Consider the following 16,434-nt stretch of genomic DNA (forward strand, 5'->3'; position numbering starts at 1 on the left):
GATGGATGGATGGATGGATGGATGGATGGGAGAGTTTGCATTGAATAATAAAAATGTATTAAAGAGAGTTTTAAATTTGAGGTGCTCAGATACAGTGTAGTTCGGCTGCATGTAGAGGCCCTCCAATGATCTGAGTAAAGAAGAAGTCTCTCTGTGCACCCTCCCTCCCCCCTGTTCTGGACACCAGGCACCCCCCATCACCTCCATGCACACCCATATCTGATGCGATTTGGTGTAAAATAGACATGTGCAACAAAAAAAAAATTAGTTTTGTTTCGATTTGTTATTTTAATAAATTTGTTACATTTGTTTCATTTGTTTTCAGAATTCATTTTGTTTAGTCTCGTATTCAAATTCGAATAAAAAAAATTCACCGAAGTCGAAAAAAAAATTACCGAATTCGAAAAAAAAAATCACCATATTTGAAAAAAAATTCAACCTCATTCGAAAAAAAAATGTTTAAAAAATTATCCAATCGGTATTTAAATTTAAAAGAAAAAATTCCATTTAAATGCAGCTTTTGCATTAGATTAATAATACTGATTGTCTGACAATTCAAAAATTAGAACAGAATAGAATAAAATAGAAAAAAAACATATAACTATCTTCCGAAATTCAAATAGAATGTTTTTCAAATTCTTTTCTATTCTATTCTCTTATTTTCTATTCTATTATTTTCTATTAGAATTCATTCTATTCCAAATTCGAATTTTTGAAGATGGTTAAACTCTTTATATATTTTTCTATTTTTTTCTATTGTTTATCTATTATATTCTTTTTTATTCTATTATTTTCTATTCTATTGTTTTATTTTCAATTCTATTATTTTGGGTTCTATTCTAATTTATTCTATTCGAAATTTGACTTTTAGAAGACGGTCATATTCTATTTTGTTCTGCTCTTTTAAATTCTATTCTATTCTTTAATATTCTTTTATTTTTACTTTATTGCTTCATTATTTTATATTTTACGTTATTGTGTTTGTTTTTCAAAAAACGATTTCTAATTTCTTCTAATTCAATTTCCATTCAAATTAGTTTTCAAACCCGATTCAAATCTGTTTTTGAATTTGATTTGAGTTTGTTTTCAAATTTGAATCTAGTCAAATTTTTCCCTGAATTTCAGTTCGTTATCTTGGATTTCTTTAACCACTTAAGCCCCGGAGGATTTGGCTGCTAAACGACCAGGGGCTATTTTGCGATTCGGCACTGCGTGACTTTAACGGACAATTGCGCGGTCGTGTGACGCTGTACCTAAACAAATTTGGCGTCCTTTTTTTCCCACAAACAGAGCTTTCTTTTGGTGGTATTTGATCACCTGTGCGATTTTTTGATCACGCGCTATAAACAAAAAAAGAGCGTCAATTTTGCAAAAATAGCAATATTTTTCCCTTTTTTTTATATGAAATTCCCCCCCAAAAAAAAGTAAAAATCAAAATTTTTTAACATTTTCGGCCAATTTGTTTTATGCTACCTATGTTTGGTAAAAAAAATCGCAAAAAGCGTATTTTGATTGGTTTGCGCAAAAGTTATTGCGTTTACTAACTAAGGGAAAGATTTTTGTCATTTTTGTTGGTTTTTTTTTAACCAGTAATGGCGGCGATCTGCGATTTTTTTTGCGGTACTGCGACATTGCGGCGGACAGATCGGACCCTTGACTGACATTTTTGACACTTTTGGGGTTACCAGTGACATTTCTACAGTAATCAGTGCTATATATATGCACTGTTACTGTAAAAATACACTGGTAGTGAAGGGGTTAACTTTATTTGAGAGGGAGGGGCTGTGTGTGTCCCTAGGGGCGTGATTCTTACTGTGATTGGCTGTGGCTTCAGCTGTATGCAGAGTGATCAACGGATCTACATAGTAGATCCATATGATCAGCTCTCATACAGAGGGGAGAATGACAGGCAGCTTGTTTACACAAGCTGCCTGACTTTCTCCCTCTCCCCCGCCGATCGCAGAGTGGCCGGCGGACATCGGGTCCGCCGGTCACACGCGCGGGGGGGTCCGTGACCACGCGGGAGCGGGAGCGCGCCTCCGGCGGCGCGCGCTCGCTCCCTAGACCCTCACAAGCTAGTGACGTAGCCCTACGTCACTTTGCCTGTGAGGGGCTGACCGCCGACGTAGATCGGCGTGCGGCGGTCGGCAAGTGGTTAAGCCTGTTACTATTGTAATTATTTTATATTTTATGTTATTGTGTTTGTTTTTCGAAAATCGATTTCTAATTTTTTTTTTCTAATTCAATTTTCATTTGAATTCGTTTTCGAATTTGATTCAAATTTGTTTTCGAATTCGATTGGAGTTTGTTTTCACATTCGAATCTAGTCAAATTTCACCCGAATTTCGGTTTGTTATCTTGGATTCGTTTAAGTCCGTTACTATTGTAATTATTTTATATTTTATTGTATTTGTTTTTCCAAAATCTATTTCTAATTTTTTCTGATTCGATTTCCATTCGAATTTGTTTTTAAATTTGTTTTCTAATTCGATTTGAGTTTGTTTTCAAATTCGAATCTAGTCAAATTTCGTCTGAATTTCGGTTTGTTATCTTGGATTCGTTTAAGTCTGTTACTATTGTAATTATTTTATATTTTATTTTATTGTATTTGTTTTTCGAAAATCGATTTCTAATTTCTTCTAATTCGATTTCCAATCAAATTTGTTTTCAAATTTGATTCAAATTTATTTTCGAATTCCAATTTCGAATTTTGTTCTATTTATTTAAATTCTATTCTTTAATATTCTTTTATTTTTTTATTGCTTTAATTTTTAATATTTTATTTTATTGTATTTGTTTTTCGAAAATCGATTTCAATTTTTTTTTCTAATTCCATTTCCATTCGAATTTGTTTTTGAATTCGATTCTAGTCAAATTCCTCTCTAATTTAAGTCCATTACTATTGTAATTTGGTAACTTGGATACATATGAATTGCCGAATAATGAAACATTTCGCCCAAATTTCGGTTCGTTATCTTGGATTCCTTTAAGTCTGTTACTATTGTAATTCAGTAATTTGGATACATATGAATTTCCGAATAAAGAAAAATTTTGCCCGACTTTCGTTTCGTTATCTTGGATTCGTTTAAGTCTGTTACTATTGTAATTAGGTAATTTGGATACATGTGAATTTCTGAATAAAAAAAATTTCGCCTGAATTTTCGGTTTGTTATCTTGGATTTGTTTAAGTCCGTTACTATTGTAATTGGGTAATTCGTATACATGTGAATTTCCGAATAACATTAAATTTTACCTGAATTTTGGTTCGTTATCTTGGATTCCTTTAAGTCCGTTACTATTGTAATTCGGTAATTCGGATACATGTGAATTTCTGAATAAAAAAAAATTTTGCCCGAATTTTCGGTTCGTTATCTTGGATTCGTTTAAGTCCGTTACTATTGTAATTGGGTAATTCGGATACATGTGAATTTCCGAATAACGAAAAATTTCGCCCGAATTTCGGTTCGTTATCTTGGATTCGTTTAAGTCCGTTACTATTGTAATTCGGTAATTTGGATACATGCAAATTTCTGAATAGAGAAAAATTTCGCCCAACTTTCGGTTTGTTATCTTGGATTCGTTTAGGTCCGTTACTATTGTAATTCGGTAATTCGGATACATATAAATTTCCGAATAACGAATAATTTGCCCGAATTTCGATTCAGAACAAAACGAAGTGCACATGTCTAGTGTAACAAAGTCCTTTCTCAGTTCCCCCCATTGAATGGGGGCGGTGAGCCGCAGTCCCTGTCACTGAAACACGCCGCCTTAGCTTTGAATTTTCTGATTCGGATGCGGCATCCTTATGAACTGTAGACGGCGGCCCCCGTCACCTGCTGTCCAAGGTGGGAGCGGAGAGTGACAATGGATTTTTGGAACAAAGCAGGAAAACGGGGGAGGTAAAAGGAACCCCTACAGGGAACAGCGGCTTTTATTTTTCAGCGGTGACATTTTTTTTTTTGCAGCAACAGAAACAAAGAAAAAAAGAAAAAATGAAAAGATTGCGAAGTCCTGGCTCTGTTTCAGCTCCTAAAGACTTCTTGTGTTTGCAGAAGTCCCCCGAGCCTCATAAACGCTGCCGTGTTCCTCGTTCCCATTGTAGCTCCTCGCTTATGACAGTTTATCAAACTAACGAGTCATTGAGTGATGCTTTCTGAGTTAACATCCACAAGGAGGAGAATTGGGAGAGTGAAGCGGAGGTTTAGTGACAGCAATTTCCCTCTCTCAGCCTTGCGATCTATAATTTATTAATGCCAGCGTGCTATAATGCTCAGGCTGTGGCTTTCGGCTTCCGACTTTAGAACATAAATATGTTACACGATCCAGACACCTAACGCCGCTGCTTGATGGCGTGGGTTCAGGATTTAGGGAAAGCAAACAGCAGCACTTAAAATAAGGGGGGGGGGGGGGTGAAAAAAAAATGATGACCTCAAAGTTTAAGTTGAGGCCCAACTTCTGGGCTCAATAGCCTGCCATTGACAAGGTCCCTTACTGTGCCGGGACAAGGTCATCCAGCGCCCAGGGCAAGGATGACCTTGTCCCGGCATTGGGTCAAGGCCCCCCCCTTTCTGCAATAAATCATTGCGCCCAGGGCAACCGTCCATCCTGCCCACCCATTGTCCCAGCCCTGACTGTAATAGCCTGGCGTTGACAAGGTCCCCTACTGTACCCAGTGCCGTGACAAGGTCACCCAGCGCCCAGGGCAAGGATGACCTTGTCCCGGCATTGGGTCAAGGCCCCCCCCCTTTCTGCAATAAATCATTGTGCCCAGGGCAACCGTCCCTCCTGCCCACCCATTGTCCCAGCCCTGACTGTAATAGCCTGGCTTTGACAAGGTCCCCTACTGTACCCAGTGCTGGGACAAAGTCATCCAGTGCCCAGGGCAAGGATGACCTTGTCCCGGCATTGGGTCAAGGCCCCCCCCTTTCTGCAATAAATCATTGCGCCCAGGGCAACCGTCCCTCCTGCCCACCCCTTGTCCAAGCCCTGACTGTAATAGCCTGGCTTTGATAAGGTCCCCTACTGTACCCAGTGCCGGGACAAGGTCATCCAGTGCCCAGGGCAAGGATGACCTTGTCCCGGCACTGGGTCAGGGCCACCCCCATTCCTGAAATAAACCATTGCGCCCAGGGCAACCGCCCCCTCCTGCCCACCCCTTGTCCCAGCTCAGACTGTAATAGCCTGCCATTAACAAGGTCCCCTACTGTACCCAGTGCCGGGACAAGGTCATCCAGCGCCCAGGGCAAGAATGCCAAACTGTGTTCCCCCCTTCCCTTAGGTTTAGGGTCAAGGCCCCCCCCCATTCCTGAAATAAACCATTGCGCCCAGGGCAACCATCCCTCCTGCCCACCCCTTGTCCTGGCCCTGACTGTAATAGCCTGCCATTGACAAGGTCCCATACTATACCCAGTGCCCAGGGCAAGGATGCCAAACTGCCCCCCCTTCCTTAGGTTTAGGGTCAAGGCCCCCCCCATCCCTGCAATAAACCATTGCGCCCAGGGCAACCGTCCCCTCCTGCTTACCCCTTGTCCCGGCCACGACTGTAATAGCATGCCATTGACAAGGTCCCCTACTGTACCCAGTGCCAGGACAAGGTCATCCAGCGCCCAGGGCAAGGATGCCAAACTGTGCCCCCCCTTCCCTTAGGTTTAGGGTCAATGCGCCCCCCATTCCTGAAATAAACCATTGGGCCCAGGGCATACAGCCCTCCTGCCCACCCCTTGTACCGGCCCTGACTGTAATAGCCTGCCATTGACAAGGTCCCCTACTGTACCCAGTGCCAGGACAAGGTCATCCAGGGCCCAGGGCAAGGATGCCAAACTGTCCCCCCCTTTCCTTAGGTTTAGGGTCAAGGCCCCCCCCCATTCCTGAAATAAACCATTGCGCCCAGGGCAATCGTCCCTCCTGCCCACCCTTTGCCCCGGCCCTGACTGTAATAGCCTGCCATTGACAAGGTCCCATACTATACCCAGTGCCCAGGGCAAGGATGCCAAATTGTCCCCCCCTTTCCTTAGGTTTAGGGTCAAGGCCCCCCCATCCCTGCAATAAACCATTGCGCCCAGGGCAACCGCCCCGTCCTGCCCACCACTTGTCCCGGCCCTGACTGTAATAGCCTGCCATTGACAAGGTCCCCTACTGTACCCAGCGCCAGGACAAGGTCATCCAGTGCCCAGGGCATGGATGCCAAACTGTCCTCCCCTTTCCTTAGGTTTAGGGTCAAGGCCCCCCATCCTTGCAATAAATCATTGCGCCCAGGGCATACGTCCCTCCTGCCCACCCCTTGTCCAAGCCCAGACTGTACTAGCCTGGCATTGACAAGGTCCCCTACTGTACCCAGTACCGGGACAAGGTCATCCAGTGCCCAGGGCAAGGATGCCAAACTGTGCCCCCCCTTTCCTTAGGTTTAGGGTCAATCGCCCCTCCATCCCTGCAATAAACCATTGTGCCCAGGGCAACCGTCCCTCCAATCCACATCTTGTCTCGGCCCTGACTGTACCCATACCCAATCCAACGCTGTGCATATATCATCTGTGGAATTGGATCCTGTTTTACCCACTTGCTGACCGCCCGCCGCACGGCTGCACGGCAGTGCTCCCTGGGGCATGCACCCGCCCGTCCTCATTGGGAAGCTGATCCACATGGAAGGCGGATTGCCGCCGGGCACCCGCGATCGCTTCCCGCTGAGAGAGAATGACGGTCTGCTGTTGTAAAGACTCTCAGGATTGAACACAGAGCGCCAGCGACCCATCTATTTAGGAACACGGGTCTCTGTTGATTTCACAAGTCCCTCCCACATACAGTGAGAAAGCACCCCCTAGGCTGTATGGCTGAATTCGCATCACACAGACATCGCATGTGATTTTCAGAACAAGTGCGCTCCGAATCAGATGCGATGTCTGATGTGAACTGGGGCTCAATGTGTTTTAAATGCAGGGAAGGTTTAGAACCTCTGCCAGGTGCCAGGCTTTTAACACCATCTGAGCTTCCCTTCCCAGGACAGGAAGTTTGGAAAGGGTTGGAATTTCTGACAATGTTTTTAGTGCTGTCAGTGCCTGTCATGTTGACAAATCCCATCAAATCCCATTATGATCACCATCAGGGACAGAAAGTGGTAAATATCACCTCTGCAGGGTCACAAACAGGAAAAGAAACCCAAATAGAATCTTACATTCTTCCACATGCAATCCAGCAATCCAGTAAAAGTTTTGTTGGCTAGAGCAGAGGTCTCCAAACTACCAGATGTGGCTCTTTGCTTGCTTTTATCTGGCCCTTGGGGCACTATTTCATCCACTGATACCATTAATGGGGCATGATTCCCGCCACTGACAGCAATGAATGGGCACAATTCCTGCCAATAACACCAACAATGGGACACAAAGACACCAAAGGTGGGGCACAATTTCCACCATTGACATCAATGATGGGGTACCATTTCTACAAATGACAACAATGAGGGGACACGATTTCTACCAATGATGCCGCAAAATTTCTCCCAGTGACACCAACAATGGAGTGCAATAACACCAAAGATAGGGCACTATTCCTCCCAGTGACACCAAAGACGTGGCATTGTTTTTTCCCATAGACGTTGGGACCTTTTCTACTTCCAATGGCCACAGTGTAGGCCTCCTAAGGTCTGAAGGACAGGATGGAGACACCATTGACATCAATGGTGGGGCACCATTTCTACCAATGACACCAGTAAGGGGACACAATTTCTCCCACTGTCACCAACAATGGGACACAATTTCTCCCAATGATACGGCAACATTTCTCCCAATGACATCAACAATGGAGTGCAATAACACCAATGATGGGGCACTATTCCTACCAGTGACACCAAAGACGTGGCATTGTTTTTTCCCATAGACGTTGGGACTTTTTCTACTTCCAATGGCCACAGTGTAGCCCTCCTAAGGTCTGAAGAACAGGATGGAGACACCATTGACATCAATGATGGGGAACCATTTCTACCAATGACACCAATAAGGGGACACAATTCCTCCCACTGTCAACAACAATGGGACACAATTTCTCCCAATGATACGGCAAAATTTCTCCCAATGACACCAACAATGGATTGCAATAAAATCCAGGATGGGGCACTATTCCTCCCAGTGGCACCAAAGATGGGGCATTGTTTTTTTCCCATAGATGTTGGGACTTTTTCTACTTCCAATGGCCACAATGTAGCCCTCCTAAGGTCTGAAGGACAGGATGGAGACACCATTGACATCAATAATGGGGCACCATTTCTACCAATGACACTAATGAGGAGACACAATTCCTCCCACTGTCACCAACAATGGGACACAATTTCTCCCAATGACACCAACAATGGAGTGCAATAATACCAATCATGGGGCACTATTCCTGCCAGTGACACCAAAGATGGGGCATTGTTTTTTCCCATAGACGTTGGGACTTTTTCTACTTCCAATGGCCACAGTGTAGCCCTCCTAAGGTCTGAAGGACAATAAATTGGCCCTTGGTTTAGAATGTTTGGAGACCCCTGGGCTAGAGCAAAGCATTGCCACCCTATGCCGAGGTTCATGTGATGCTTTCATAACTGCGTCCTGTTGTTGCAAAGTTTTTCTATAACAAAAATTTCGCCCCAGAACGGCAGTACCTCATTATCATCACAGTCTGGGAACACTTATTACAAGAACATCCTGTTACCATAGGTATGCGCAGCCTATTGCATCAGGGTGTGCACCCCAATGCTCAAACACACATGCGTTCAGTGCCAAGACAAGGTCATCCAGATGCCAAACCCCTTTCCCTTAGGGTTAGGGTCTGGATGCCCTCCTATCCCTGCAATAAACTGTTGTGCCCAGGGCAGACCCCCCCCCCCCCCCCCTCCTGCCCAACCCTTGTCCCAGCCATGCATGTTTATGTGAATGTCTACATACATCGGACCCTGACACAGTGATCTCCGGCGCAGTGAAGGAGAGGTGCGTAAGCACTTCTCTTATGGCAGAGCTAATAAGTGGGAGGTCTTTCCCCTCTCCTCGCCTGCACACAGATGGGTTGATTTACTAACAGCAAATAGACTGTGCACTTTGTAAAATGAAGCTCTGCTGACTTCCATCATCCAATCATGTGCCAGCAAAAATGCTGTTTTTTTTTGTTTTCTTTTATCTTATTTTCCTTGCACGTGATTGGGAATTCTTTTTTTGGTGGAGGATGCGGGCAATGATCCCGCTACCTCTCGCAAGCCAAAGTGATTGGGAATTCTTTGCAAAATGAAGATTTACCTAATAAATCTGTTGTATCAACCTAGCCAATCGTGCCAAACACCACACCCCAGAAAAGCGCATGGTGTAACAAAAGGAGAAGAAAACGGGGCTTTATTGGAATTTGCTACCCCATTCAGCAAAAAAATACATAAATCTTAAAAAATCTTGCTTTTTTCATACCCCAAAAGATTAAAATTAATTATTCATATCAATCACAGTAAATAGAATCAATGCACAATAGTGCACACATTCATTGGACAACTCAATCCATAAAAAAAATGCACATTGTATTTGCCTTTAGTAAATCAGCCCCAGAGTTATAATGCTAATGCACATTAGGTGATTAGGGCACACCCGGCGCACCCTGTGTGCACGCCTATGCCTGCCACTAATCACAACCTGCGGAGGATGGGTGACCTAGTGTCTAGAATAACCTCCTCCCAGAGCTGGAAATCCAGGTAAAGGAGACATCCTGCAGATGAAGAGGAAAAATCCACACCAGCAAAGATAATAATGGAGGATATAAATACAATGTATCTTCAGTGTATTAGAAGATACTTTCAGTGTATCATTGCAGCTTAGGCTCCACCCCCTTCACATCTTGGTATCCCCGATCACGGGAAGAATCGCAGGGATCCCGAATCACGGCAACTTGGGGGACGCCCGTGTGATTCCTGTCACTTCCAATGGCACTCCAAACCCAGCGCGATTTTGCCGCAATTGTCACCCGACGAATTGCGGTAAAATAATGCAAACAGAATCATGGGACTCCTGTCACCCAAAAGAAGTACAAGAACTTCTGCCTAGACGCCAAGATATGAACGCAGCCTTATGCTGGCCATACACTATACGAAAAATTCTTCAGACTCATTTTCGAAAAACGAACACTCGACTGTGAGAGCAGACGATCGTGCCATCATGTAAAGACCGATAAATCGTTCAATGGACATAAATTAATCAGTTTTTTGTTCGTTTTTTCACATATGCCGGGTGCAAACAGTTTGGACGAGAAACACATCAACCTTTCAATTTATTGTTCGTTAGGCAGAAAATTTCCAAACTTATCCTTCGTTTTTTCGGCTCAAAAACGTCACAACCGATTACCGATTCGTGCCCATTAACTGGCCGAAAAACGAAAGAACTGTCCAAATGACTGAATTTCGGACGATTTTTCATACAGTGTATGGCCAGCATTAGTGCAGTTATTGCAGACACCATCATAAAATACAATCCAATCAGAAACATACCAAAGATTGTGTTTATAAAAAGAAAGTCATTGTTTACAAACAATGACATTGGATTTATTTCCTGGACCTGAGAGTATAGGCCCATACACACGATAAGAAAATTGCAAGTAAAATTTAGTCCGACGAACGATCTGCCAATTTTCAGATCGTTCGTTTAGTGCTTTCGACAGCTGATGACGAATTTTCGTACATCAAAAACTGGATGTGCAGGCTTTAAAATTTTTATCGTACGTCAACACAATGTCCGATTTTCGTTTAATTAGTACAGTTTGCGACCCCGCAAATTTGGGTGTTCATCTGCAAAGGTTGTAATCCTTCTCCACTTCATACACAACTGAAATAAACAGGTAAAGGTTCAGCTTTTTATGTCCAACATGTTATAAAAGGAGGTAGAATCAGAGGTCATATCTGCAAAAACCACACAGTATATACTGCTGGGGACACTTGGACTGGGATACCCACATTATATACTGCTGGGGACACTGGGATTGGGATATACACATTATATACTGCTGGGGACACTGGGACTGGGATACACACATTACATACTGCTGGGGACACTGGGACTGGCATACACATATTATATACTACTGGGGACACTGGGACTGGTATACACACATTACATACTGCTGGGGACACTGGGACTGGGATACACACATTACATACTGCTGGGGACACTGGGACTGGCATACACACATTATATACTGCTGGGGACACTGGGACTGGCATACACACATTACATACTGCTGGGGACACTGGGACTGGTATACACACATTACATACTGCTGGGGACACTGGGACTGGGATACACACATTACATACTGCTGGGGACACTGGGGCTGGCATACACACATTACATACTGCTGGGGACACTGGGATTGGGATACACACATTACATACTGCTGGGGACACTGGGGCTGTCATACACACATTACATACTGCTGGGGACACTGGGACTGGGATACACACATTACATACTGCTGGGGGCACTGGGACTGGGATATACACATTACATACTTCTGGGGACACTAGGACTGGCATACACACATTTGATCTCGCTGGGAACACTGGGACTGGCATACACACATTACATACTGCTGGGTACAGTGGGACTGGGATACACACATTACATACTGCTGGGTACAGTGGGACTGGGATACACACATTACATACGGCTGGGGACACTGGGACTGGCATACACACATTACATACTGCTGGGGACACTGGGATACACACATTACATACTGCTGGGGATACTGGGACTGGCATACACACATTACATCTTGCTGGGAACACTGGGACTGGCATACACACATTACATACTGCTGGGTACAGTGGGACTGGGATACACACATTATATACTGCTGAGGACACTGGGACTGGGATACACACATTATATACTGCTGGGGACACTGGGACTGGCATACACACATTACATACTGCTGGAGACACTGGGACCGGCATACACACATTACATACTGCTGGGCAGCATACTGAGGACAGTCTGATCTGTAAAATGAGGGGTACATTCTATACCAGGAACAGGCTGTCCTCTGAGTGTAAATACAGGGGGTGATACATGAAGGATATAACTACTGACACCATCAAACTGGACTGCCTGTTCATATAACTATACATGGTGCAGAGTACAGGATGGGGGTGATGAGTACACATAGTACAGGATGGGGGTGATGAGTATACAGAGTACAGGATGGGGATGATGAGTGTACATTGTACAGGATGGGAGTGAAGAGTATATATTGTACAGGATGGTGGTGATGAGTATCCATTGTACAGGATGGTGGTGATGAGTATCCATTGTACAGGATGGGAGTGATGAGTATACATTGTACAGGATGGTGGTGATGAGTATCCATTGTACAGGATGGGGGTGATGAGTATCCATTGTACAGGATGGGGGTGATGAGTATCCATTGTATGGGATGGGGGTGATGAGTATCCATTGTACGGGATGGGGGTGATGAGTATCCATAGTACAGTAGGGGGGTGATGAGTATCCATAGTACAGAATGGGGGTGGTGAGTATCCATAGTACAGAATGGGGGGCTGATGAGTATACATAGTACAGGATGGGGAGGGGGGATTAGTATACATAGTACAGGATGGGGGTAATGAGTATACAGAGAACAGGGGATGGTGATGAGTATACAGAGTACAGGAGGTGGGGTGGTGATGATTATACAGTTATACATAGTACAGGATGGGGGTGATGAGTATACATAGTACAGGATGGGGGGGGGGGATTAGTATAAATAGTACAGAATGGGAGGTGATGAGTATACAGTATAGTAGAGCTGCATGATTCTGGATAAAATGAAAATCACTATTTTTTGCTTCGAATAAAGATCACAATTCTCTCGCGATTCGCGGCCTAACATCATGTTTTACATTATACAGAAAAACTGCATTTGAGAGACTTCTGCGCAAATACAGTGTGACATAAAAAAAATTACAACGATCGCCATTTTATTCTCTAGGGTCTTTCTTAAAAAATATATAAAATGTTTGGGGGTTATAATTAATTTTCTAGCAAAAAATACTGATTTTACCTGTAAGCAACAAATGTCAGAAAAAGGTTTAGTCTTTAAGAGGTTAAACTGCCCTCACCTACAGACGTTCATTCCTTTGATCTAAAAGAACAAAGTACATTGTAACACATTGTGTTTATAGTTATCTAGCAGCCTTAACAATGTTGATAAACATTTTCTGGGGCTCTTTTTTTTTTGACAGCTGTGAGTGAGCAGAGAACAGCTCTATAAGAATTGAGGATCGTGGGGGGGGGGGGGGGGGTGAATCGAGATTTCGATTTTTTAACGATTAATCATGCAGTTCTAGTGGACAGAGTAGAAGATAGCCGGATAGATTGGGGTAGAGAGTTCCAGAGGATGGGAGAGGCTCGAGAGAAGTCCTGGAGGCGAGCATGGAAGGAGGTGACAAGGGAGCCAGAGAGCAGGAGGTCCTAGAAGCAAAGAAGAGAATGATTTGTTGGTATTTTGAGACCAGTTTAGTTATGTAGCTGGGGGCCGAGTTGTAAATGGCTTTGTAAGTCGTCCTTAGTGTTTTACAATTTAATTTGTTGGGTGAGTGGCAGCCAATGGAGGGATTGGCAATGAGGGGTAGCAGACGCTGAGCGGTTTGTAACGGAGACGAGTCTGACAGCTGCAATTATGATGGACTGAAGGGGGGGTAGCCTATGTAAAGGTAAGACCAGGGCCGTCTTTTCCAATGGGCATGCCCGGCGGTTGCCCGGGGGCCCCACTTGCCAAGGGGCCCCACACACATGGTGGCGATTACTGTCAACAGGCTAGAATCCAGATTACTTAGTTTACCTGGTGGTCTAGCCCCCCCCCCCCCCGTTGTCTGCTGGGCCCGCCCCCCCCCGTTGTTGTCCGCAGGTAGCTCGAGTCTTCACTGCATACTGGTTGCTAAGGTCAGGCCGGTTGGCATCTAGCAACCACGTTCTGAGAGCAGAGCAGACCCATGATGCACAGCGGAGGAGGATCCTCCTCATCGGCTCGTCCTCCTCTACGCGCCTAGAAGACTGGCTCCGCCTCCACCCAACTTCTCCCTTCATGTGCAGCCATTGTGAAAGGTAAGGCAGCCAGCCCAGCTGCCAGGCTGCTTGATTTTCTTTCTTTTTTTCACTCTCTCTCTCCATCGACACAAGAGACAACTACCTGGAGGATATACCTTACTATATATTGGTCCCTGTAATATGTATATAGTAAGGTATATATCTTCCAGGTAGTAGTTGTACTCTCTTGTAGTATATAGTGTTCCCTGTAATGTGTATATAGTCTATATACATATTACAGGGAACACTATATACTACAAGAGAGTACAACTACTACCTGGAGTATATACCTTACTATATACATATTACAGGGACCAATATATACTACAAGAGAGTACAACTAGGCTGGAGTATATACCGTACTATATACACATTACAGGGAACACTATATACTGCAAGAGAGTACAACTAGGCTGGAGTATATACCGTACTATATACACATTACAGGGAACACTATATACTACAAGAGAGTACAACTAGGCTGGAGTATATACCTTACTATATACATATTACAGGGACAAATATATACTACAAGAGAGTACAACTACCTGGAGTATATACCTTACTATATACATATTACAGGGAACACTATATACTACAAGAGAGTACAACTACCTGGAGGATATACCTTACTATATACATATTACAGGGAACACTATATACTACAAGAGAGTACAACTACCTGGAGGATATACCTTACTATATACATATTACAGGGAACACTATATACTACAAGAGTCTCTTGTAGTATATAGTGTTCCCTGTAATATGTATATAGTAAGGTATATACTCCAGGTAGTTGTACTCTCTTGTAGTATATTCTCGTGGGTGATTGTGTAGGCAGGGGGCCCCAGTGCACTGCATTGCCCAGGGGACTATAAGGCTCTTAAGATGGCACTGGGTAAGACAATGAGGGAGTTGCAGTAGTCGAGGTTGAGAGATGATCAGGCAGTGAATTAGAAGCTTTGTGGTGTCATTGGTTGGAAAGGGGCGTTTTCTGAAGATGTGGCGGAGGTTGAGGCAGCAAGCTTTGGAATGTGATTGGATATGGGTCCAAATGGAGAGTTCAGAGTCCAGATAACACCTCGCACCCTGGCATGAGGGGACAGGTTGATAGTTGTGCCATCAATTTTGACAGAGAAGTCAGGGGAAGAGGAACGTGGCGGAGGTAATATTATGAACTCGCTTCTAGAGAGGTTGAGTTTGAGGAAGTGATGTGACATCCAGACAGATACAGTATGTTAGTTAGTAAGTTAGTGATGCGTGAGGAGACTGGTGGAGCGAGCTGAAGGGTAGAGGGAAAGATCTGGACGTCATCAGCATAGAAATTGTATTGAAAGCCATGGGAGGAGGCGTAGATTGAGAAAAGAAGAGGTCCAAGAACAGAACCCTTGGGGGACCCCAACGGAAAAAAGGAAGAGGAAAGGAGGAGGTAGCATTGTAAGTGACCCTGAAGGTGCAGAGGGATAGGAAGGATGAGAACCACTGAAGAGCAGTGGTGTATTTAGGTTTTGTGCTGCCCTAGGCCTGACTAAATTTGGGCACCCCATAATTTAAATATCACCCACCCCTTCCTGTAAAGGCCACACACTTTCCTGTTTATAACCCGCCCTGTCATCTGTTAACCACAGACCACAAACAGTCTATCAGTGCAAATAAGTTCAGCCTCATCAGCGCCCATCAGTGCAGCCTCATTACTGCCCATCGGGGCAGCCTCATCAATGCAACATATCAGTGCAGCCTCATCAGAGGCCACCAGTGCATCATATCAGTGCCCATCAGTGCTGCCTTTTCAGTGCAGCTTCTCAGTGCCATCTCATCAGAGGCCATCAGCACAGCCTCGTCAGTGACCATCGGTGAAACATATTAGTGCCCATCAGGGCAGCATATCAGTGCAGCCCCATCAGTGAAGCTTATCAGTGCCGCCTTGTGCCCATCAGTGCAGCCTTATCAGTGCCCATCGGTGCAGCATATTGGTGCTGCCTTATCATTGCTGCCTCATTAGTGCCCATCAGTGCAGTTTATCAGTACGCACCACTAATCAGTGGCCATCAGAGCAGCATATTAGCACCCATCAGTGCAGCCTATTAGCACCCATCAGTGCAGCATATCATTGTCCATCAGTGCAGCTTATTAGTGCCATCTCATCAGTGCCCATTAGTACAGCCTCATGTCACGGGATTAGTAAGGTTACTCCTTTCTTTTAAAAAAATTGGACTTGTGTTTGCTGCCACTGATTGTAATCATAAGATTATTTAACTTATTTGTATAATGACTAGGAAGTCCAGAGTCATTATATAAATAAGTGAAATAATCAGTGGCAGCAAACACAATTCCAAATATCCTAAAAGAA

This window comes from Pelophylax lessonae, assembly GCF_965119305.1.
Source record: "Pelophylax lessonae genome assembly, chromosome: 11".
Taxonomy (NCBI): domain Eukaryota; kingdom Metazoa; phylum Chordata; class Amphibia; order Anura; family Ranidae; genus Pelophylax; species Pelophylax lessonae.